We start from the raw sequence: 7556 nt of genomic DNA, 5'->3' as shown, positions 1-7556 counted from the left end.
AGGGCCCTAATCCAAATCATTCCCCACTTCTTTGTCGGTTCTTTTAGAGAAAAAACAAAATAGCAAAGGTTCCCAATTCAGAGCTAGCACACCTTGTCTACTTTGAGTTTTGAAACTGAAATTGAAATATTTTATTGTCACTTGTACAACTTGTGTACAATGAAATTACACGAGAACCCCCCACTCAGCTCTCTTAGTCTTAATTACCCTTGTTTACTGATGCACACCCACCAAACCCCAAAGTCAGTTGCCCTGTTGTTATCTTTTCATTCAGCAGCCTAACAGCCCACGGATAGAAGCTGTTCTTTACCCTGTTGGTGTGACTAATCATGCTTCTATACCTTCTGCCTGAGGGCAAGAGATCAGGAAAGTGCTGGCCAGGGTGTGAATCATCCCTAAGAATTTTCCTCACTCTCCTGAGGCAACGTTCTTCCGCTAATTCATCCAGCGGATTCACGGGACAGCCCATAATATCTTGTGCTGTATTCACCACCCTCTGGAGGCACTTTCTATCAGTTGATGTCAAACCAGCGTACCACACTGTGATGCAGTATGAAAGGACACTTTCTATTGTTGACCGGTAGAAGGAGATCATCAAATGTTGATTGACATCATTCTTTCGCAATACTCTGAGGAGATGGAGTCTCTGTTGGGCTTTCTTGACCACCTGGGTTGTATTTATTTTTACATTGTTTTGTGCTTAAAACACCCTCATTTATTATTTATTTTTAAATTGCCCTCCATGGACGTCTCAGGGTGTTGCCCAAAGTGCATCACAGAGACGCAAAACAGGTGGCAACCCTATTTCAGCACTTATAAGAGAAGCTTTTGATTTCGATTCTGCTTGGTGGAGCAAAGAGCTGTGTTCTGCCTTGGACAACAATCTATGAAGACCCTGATGTTTACCTTTCTTTAATAAAGCTTTTTTTTATCAATGTAAGATCAAAGATAAAAAGAAAATAAAACACAAAGTTACAAAACATAGGAGCAGTACAAAGGTTGCATGTTCCAAATAAACAGAGAGCAGATAATGTAGAAAAATAAAAGCAGCAAAATACATCATGAAAGCCAAATTTCAAAGTGTGAGTTTTGTATATCTTAATTTGACCGGTAATAATTGACATCACCTACCCACTCAAGGCATTAAAATGTTTTGGGTCTTCTTTATCCTTAGAAATGTGAGATTTGTGAGTTATTTCTCTGCAATAGCCAAAGTCCACATATTCTTGTACCACAATGAGGGGTCTGCATGCTTCTGTGTCTTCTGGGACTTAAAAGTTCTGGGACTTAACTTTTTTATGAGAGATCTGTCTTACAATAGCTCTCTTTACACACACACACACACACACACACACACACACACACACCTGTGATATTCATACATCCTACAAATACAGCTCATGTTGTTTTAACCTGCCTGTTGACATGCTGAAGAATACTAAACTCAACACTTGTGATATTTGATAGTATAATATTGCTGCATAGTTAATTCTATTTAATTGTCTCACAAATCTTTGCTTGGAAGCATTAGGCAAACTGACAGATCATGAGGCAACAAATGCCACAAAGAGTGAAATATCAAGCACACATATTTGGGGCTTTTCTAAATGATAAACCTCATCTTTCCTGTCAAAGGTTAGAGTCCAATTTTGTTTGATAAAAACTTTGCTGGTGTTTTGAAGACAGAAAACCAAGGAAAACGGTCTTCCCTTCTGTGTGCAGGGAATATTTTGTATGGTGGAACATTCCATTGTGTGAGTTTTCACCTGCAGTCAGAGAAAGTGGTTTAGCTGAGAAAGAAGTTCATCATTAAAGATGATCATGTGCCCATGGATCACACTGAACTTGCTCAGAAATAAGATGACCTCTTTCCCCCCCAAAGTGAAAAGGGGTTTGGTTCATTTTTCAACCAATCTGAGTTTGTGGATATTTCATGGGGACACTCCCTCAAAGCAGCAAAGACCCTTACCTGTTGATTGCCTGGGGAGTTGTTTTGTTTAAGGTTGCCCTGGGAAAGATTCTTTTGGATGCAAAACCTATCTCCCACTGGGAACTCTCTTGTCCTTAAAGGACTAGTTTCTCTGCTTGAGCCAGGTATGTCCAAAATCCGGCCCACGGGCCAAATCTGGCCCGCTGGTCGATTTAATCCGGCCCCACAGGCAGTTTCTTCCCAGGGTGTGGGCATGGGTGGTGATTCCACTGGGCGGTTATTCGCTGTGGCTTGCTAACCCACCTGCTGGTCAGCTCTCACAGCCACTCACCATGTGGCTCCTGGAGCTGCCCACTCATCAGCTTGTGCATGCGCCTTGCTCTTTACCCTGGTCATTTGCTGGTTCGTGCATGCACCCTCCACGTGGCTTGAGGACCCATCCACCCATCGTCTTGCACATGCACCCTCCTCTCTATCCTGGTTGGTGGCTGGCTTGCGCAGGTGCCCTGAGTGTGGCTCTAGGTGCCGTCCACCTCTTGGTTCTCGCATGCACCCTCTTCTCCTGGCAGTCTGCTGGCTCGAGCAGGCAGCTGGCATTCAGCCTTCTCTCCCACCCACCATTTGGCTCGCAATGCCTTCCACCAGTCATCTCTCACTCCCACCTGCCCTTCGTCTCTCCCTCTATGCTGCCTGCAATCTGAGCCAAAAGGTATATGGAAAGTATTCTGTGAGTAATCCTAAAAGTAGGTGAACAACTTTGGAGGGAAATCTTAAAAAATGGTGAACAACTCTGGGGAATTTTTTTTTAAAAAAGGTCAACATAGAATCCTAAAAAAAGCTCAACCACGTCAATTCTTTAAAAGGGTCAACAACTTTGGAGTAAAATCCTACAACAACTTTGGCCGGCCCTCACGCATGTTCACTTCATCAGATCTGGCCCTCTTTGAAAAAAGTTTGGGCACCCCTGCTTAAGCCAAGCAGTATCAGCATAAGGGCACAATGACTTGTCTCTTTCCTTCTGGCAAGCAGCATCAGTGTGAGGTCACAATGGGCGTCTCTCTCCTTCAGGCTAGCAACATCAGCATGAGATCACGATAACAACTCTCTCTCCATCAGGCATCATCATGAGGGCACTATGGCTGGTCTCTCTCCTGCAGGCAAGCAGCATCAGTGTGAAGTCACAATGGACAGTCTCTCTCCCCATCAGGCAGTGAGCAGCAGGGACCTTTCTGAAGCAGGCATCTATGGAGTATGGGCAGCATCTCTCCCTCATGGAGCCAAGAAGAACCCTGGTACTTGGGTACAGATTCAGTGGGCGTGCACAGGAGCACATGGTCACAGTGGCCACTAGGATCTCTCATTGAAATGGGTGGCATTTGGGGGCAGAGAAACAGCAAGCGAGGAGGGAAGGGTTGGCAGAAAGACATTCCAGCTTTTGTAGGGTTCCTACATATGAGTGCCTGAGGGTGGCCTGATACCAAAAAAGGTAGAGATAAGCAAGGTGGGCACAGAAATATTAGCAGCAGACCAGATATTGGTACAATTTGAGAGAAAAAACAGGCAGAGATTTAGCAGGCAGATGCATAGGAGACCCTATCTACAGATACAGCAGTGCTTTGGGTTTCAATGTGTGCCCCCACTGAAGTGGGGTGCAGATTAGGAGAGAAAAAAACTAGGTGGTAGCAGGCAGCCTTTTGGTTTGGCATAGGAGAATTTCAACACGCAAAATGTGCTAGATTTTTTTTTTTAGTTGGGGGAGAGAAGGAGAGAGAACATGGTGGTTGACAGGCACAGAAACTATAAGATACTTCAACACCTGATTTTATCAGAATTTTAATGTATATTTCATATTGTAGGTAAACTTATTAGAGACTTTGATGAACCCTGCAAACAAATACTGTTAATTACAATAGTAAATAATATAACATAGAGGAAGCCAATATTCAGGCAGGAGGCATTGGGAGCAGTGAGTGGGGGGCATTGCGTGGACAGGCGGAGTCCCCAGATCCCGCGTGGTCCCCCCGTCATGTGGAATAACGACTCTAGACAACGTGCTATGGGATTAAATTGGCCACAACTTTATTAAATTTCAAATGTGGGTAGACCTTGGCTCAGGCATTGGGCGTTCTCCCTCCCCAGTCCCCAGCCGGGGACCTAGGGAGCATCAGGGTTATCCAGTGTTTGTGTGGGGGATGGGCCGGCTCTGGAGAACATATGTTCAAGCAGAGATAGCCGCCCCCGTTACGCCGCTGCTGCAGGGGAGAGCAATGACGACCTTTCGGCGTACGGCCAAAGCCTCCCTTCAAAACCCCTTTAACGGGGAACCCTGGTATCGCCGCCGCAAAGAGGAAGATGGACTAAAGGATTCTGCCCAAGGCCTGATACCGCCAAAGTTGTGACGTTTTGCTACGGGAAAGGCGAAACCTGCCAATGCAGGGAAATTCCTTTCCGGCCCTTTAACAGCGACCTTATCGTAGCAGCGCCCGCGTACCTGTGGAGACAGGTTAACCTGCAAAACCTATGAAGAAAAGTTAACCTGCAAAAGAAGACCTTAACTGAGGGTGGGTAGGGTGGGAGAAGCTCTGGAGCCAAGTGAGGATTACCAATTAAGATCCACCCTCTATTGTGTGGGCAGGTAATCCCTCCCCCTACCTGGCCTGGTTTCCCTGGCAACGCTTCCCCCAGGTGGGATTGGACAACTCACTGGGGTAGGCGGGGACCTCCAGGTATCCCACCTGAGGGAAGGCAAAGCCTATGCTGATGGGGCCACTCCAGATCCAGGGCTGCACGCGTCCCCACAAAGGGCGCCCCCCGTTTTAAGTGGGGAGCGGTCATTGTGTGGGCAGGAGCAGCAATGTTTGCCCTAGACTTGGCAGTATGCAGCTCACCCCATGCCAAATGTCTAGGAACTCCAGCAAATGAAGGTTACTCTTCAGAATGACCAGCTGCTCCCAAGTGTCATCCATGAAGGGTGTGTGGACTCACAAACACTGCATGCTACAGAGAACACTAGTTTACTCAGCATCCTGGCTAGTGGGCATGACAGGAGTTCCATCCTGGCAAGGCAAAGCTCCATCTAACCCTTCTGACTGATGGGAAGAACATAATGTGATCTGCAAGGGGTTCACTGAATCAGCACGTGACAGTGCTCTATATACTATCTGTTTCCCAGGGGACACAGTTGGCGTCACATACTGTCCCTTAATGTACTGCACCCATGTTACTTGCACTGAAGTTGCCCAGCAAGGGATAGAGTTGGAGGTGGTCATGTTAGTTCTAGGTATACTGTTCAGCTGACTGCTGCTATGGCTATTTCCCTTGTTTACAGATCACATCAAAAAGGCTTTGTGGACGTTTTGAGTAATACTTCCTCGCCTATTTTAAGCCAGAGCTTGAGGTTTCTAAACTTGCAGGTGCTTTTTGCATTCAAGAGATTTTTCATTTGTTCTGTGTTTACTGGTCTTGAGCCCATCGCCTGATATGAAAAGAAAACACGGAAGATGTTTGTTGAATCAGCAAGTGGTGGCTTTTGAATGCCATTTGTGCAGCTGAGCCCTTTGGCAGCCTGCTCCATTTCTTCTCTGTGTATACATACAGAAGAAGGATCTCTGAAAGTGGAGGGTTATGAACAAAGGCAGAAAAGGGATGCAGAGAAATGGTGTGAAACTAGCTTCTCACACACGCTATACCTTTAAAACACATTCAGAGCACATTACACCCCTCAAAGAATTCTGGGTACTGTGGTTCGTTAAGGAGTGCTGGGAATTGTAATCTGTGAGGAGTAAACCAAAGCACCCAGGATTTTATGAGGGAAAGAATGTGTTTTGAATGTGCTTTAAATGTATAGTGTGTACTGTTGGGGGGGGGGACTTTCAGTTTGGAGCCAATAATTTGTTTGCACTCTTCATCAGCCTGGTGCTTTCCAGATGTATTGAACAACAACTATGCTGGTTTATGCTGATGGGAGTTGTAGTCCAAGGCTGCTTCCAGACTGTCACTATTTTATAGGTGGGATTCAGTAACACACCAGCAAATTCAAGTGGATTGGGAACCCTTGCTCAACCTACTTCCCCGCCGCCGCCACCGAAATCATACTTTCTGTGAAATGAAGAGTAGCAAGAGAGCACACTGGGAAATGTGGAGTCCCAACTGCTCCATTTGGTATTGTATAACATCCCTGCATACAAAGTACAATGAATGTTTGACAAACAGCTGAGGTTGTACAATCTACCTGAAAATGTCACGCAGTGGTGTAGCGTGGGAGGTGCAGGGGGGGCCGGCCGCACCGGGCGCAACATCTGGGGGGGGCGCTCGCACTCGCAGCTCTCTGCCCCTACTAAAATCCACGGGTTAGAGGGCGCAAATTACTTGCCTTGCCCCGGGTGCTGACAACCCACGCTACGCCACTGATGTCACGTAAACAAATCAGGATGAATGGTCATGCAGAAGTGACCCAAGGCATCCGGATGGCACCAGGTTGGCAAAGACCACTCTGTAGCCTCACTAACACTTCAAAGAAAAATAAATGATTTTATAACATAGACTCATGACACAGAAAGCAAAATAAATGGATCTGCTTTATCCCAAAAATTGACAGACAAACCCACTTGTCCCACATTGCTGACCATCTGATGCCCTTTTGGTACATATGCAAGAAAGGGTTTCTAACACACATATGTTCTGTCTCAGATTCAGTTCCAGTTCCTGCTTTTTTGTAGGGATGCACTTGAGCAAGATGCTCTCAGTTGACCCCATTGCCTCATTCTCATCACTGTTGCTGCTGCCTTTCTGCTGTCTCTCTGTGGGTCAAGTTCACATCACCTCCCAGAGGAAGAGGACAAGGGGTGAGGAGGTCACTGCTCCTCTTTCTGCTTATCTAGTTGACAAGGACAGGTGAGTGTGCAGCAGCCACAACAAGGAAGACAAGCATCAAGGGCAGAAGCTTCCAGGAATTGGCAACATGCCCTGCAATGGAGACGTTGGACTCAGGAGGTGCCCAACATTACTGACTCTTAACACACAACCCTGCCCAGATCCCACTGCACCATCATTCCTTTTTAGGAGATTCCTTTTTCTTCCAGTTGGAAGCAACAAACATTATAGCAATTAAAGGAGGAAGAGAGAGGGAGAGAATAATCAGTTCCTTCCCATCAGTTCTATTTTAGTTTCTGATTCTCCATGACCTATTTTAACCCAAAGTACAATTCTATTTAATGCTTTTCTAAGGTCCAATCTAGATGTGAGATTTGTCACGTAGTTTGCCCTTCTGTACTGGTTTCCAAAAAACATACTGTCCATCAATATGCAGATGATACCCAGCTCTCCCTCTCCTTCGAATCGGAACAAGTGAAAGTGATGAAGGTCCTGTGTAAGTGTCTGGAGGTGGTTGGATGGTGGCTAACAGATTGAGGTTGAATCCTGTCAAGACAGAAGTACTGTTTTGGGAGGACAGGGGCGGGCAGGTGTGGGTGACTCCCTGGTCCTGAATGGGGTAACTGTGCCCCTGAAGGACCAGGTGCGCAGCCTGGGAGTCATTTTGGACTCACAGCTGTCAATGGAGTGTGGTGTTTGCCTGTTCTTTTGAAAATGTCTGTACGGGGGAGAGAAAGAGTTAATAGGTAGACCA

General features: G+C 46.3%; 1 long non-coding RNA gene across 2 annotated transcripts; it reads left to right on the top strand.

Moving 5' to 3' along the window:
• Positions 1-2815: 2815 nt before the first annotated feature.
• On the top strand, positions 2816-7309 carry LOC310838372. 2 transcript variants are annotated; one of them, XR_014560949.1, is made up of 3 exons: positions 2816-3222; positions 5259-6187; positions 6360-7309. It is a non-coding gene; the product is annotated as an uncharacterized lncRNA (long non-coding RNA). The 2 variants fall into 2 exon arrangements; XR_014560950.1 differs by having other exon boundaries at positions 2816-3230.
• The last annotated feature ends 247 nt before the right edge of the window (positions 7310-7556 follow it).

This window comes from Podarcis gaigeae (genome assembly GCF_964106915.1).
Source record: "Podarcis gaigeae genome assembly, chromosome: 2".
Taxonomy (NCBI): Eukaryota; Metazoa; Chordata; class Lepidosauria; order Squamata; family Lacertidae; genus Podarcis; species Podarcis gaigeae.
Note: the sequence above shows the minus strand (reverse complement) of the source record. Positions and strands in the feature narration are given on the sequence as shown.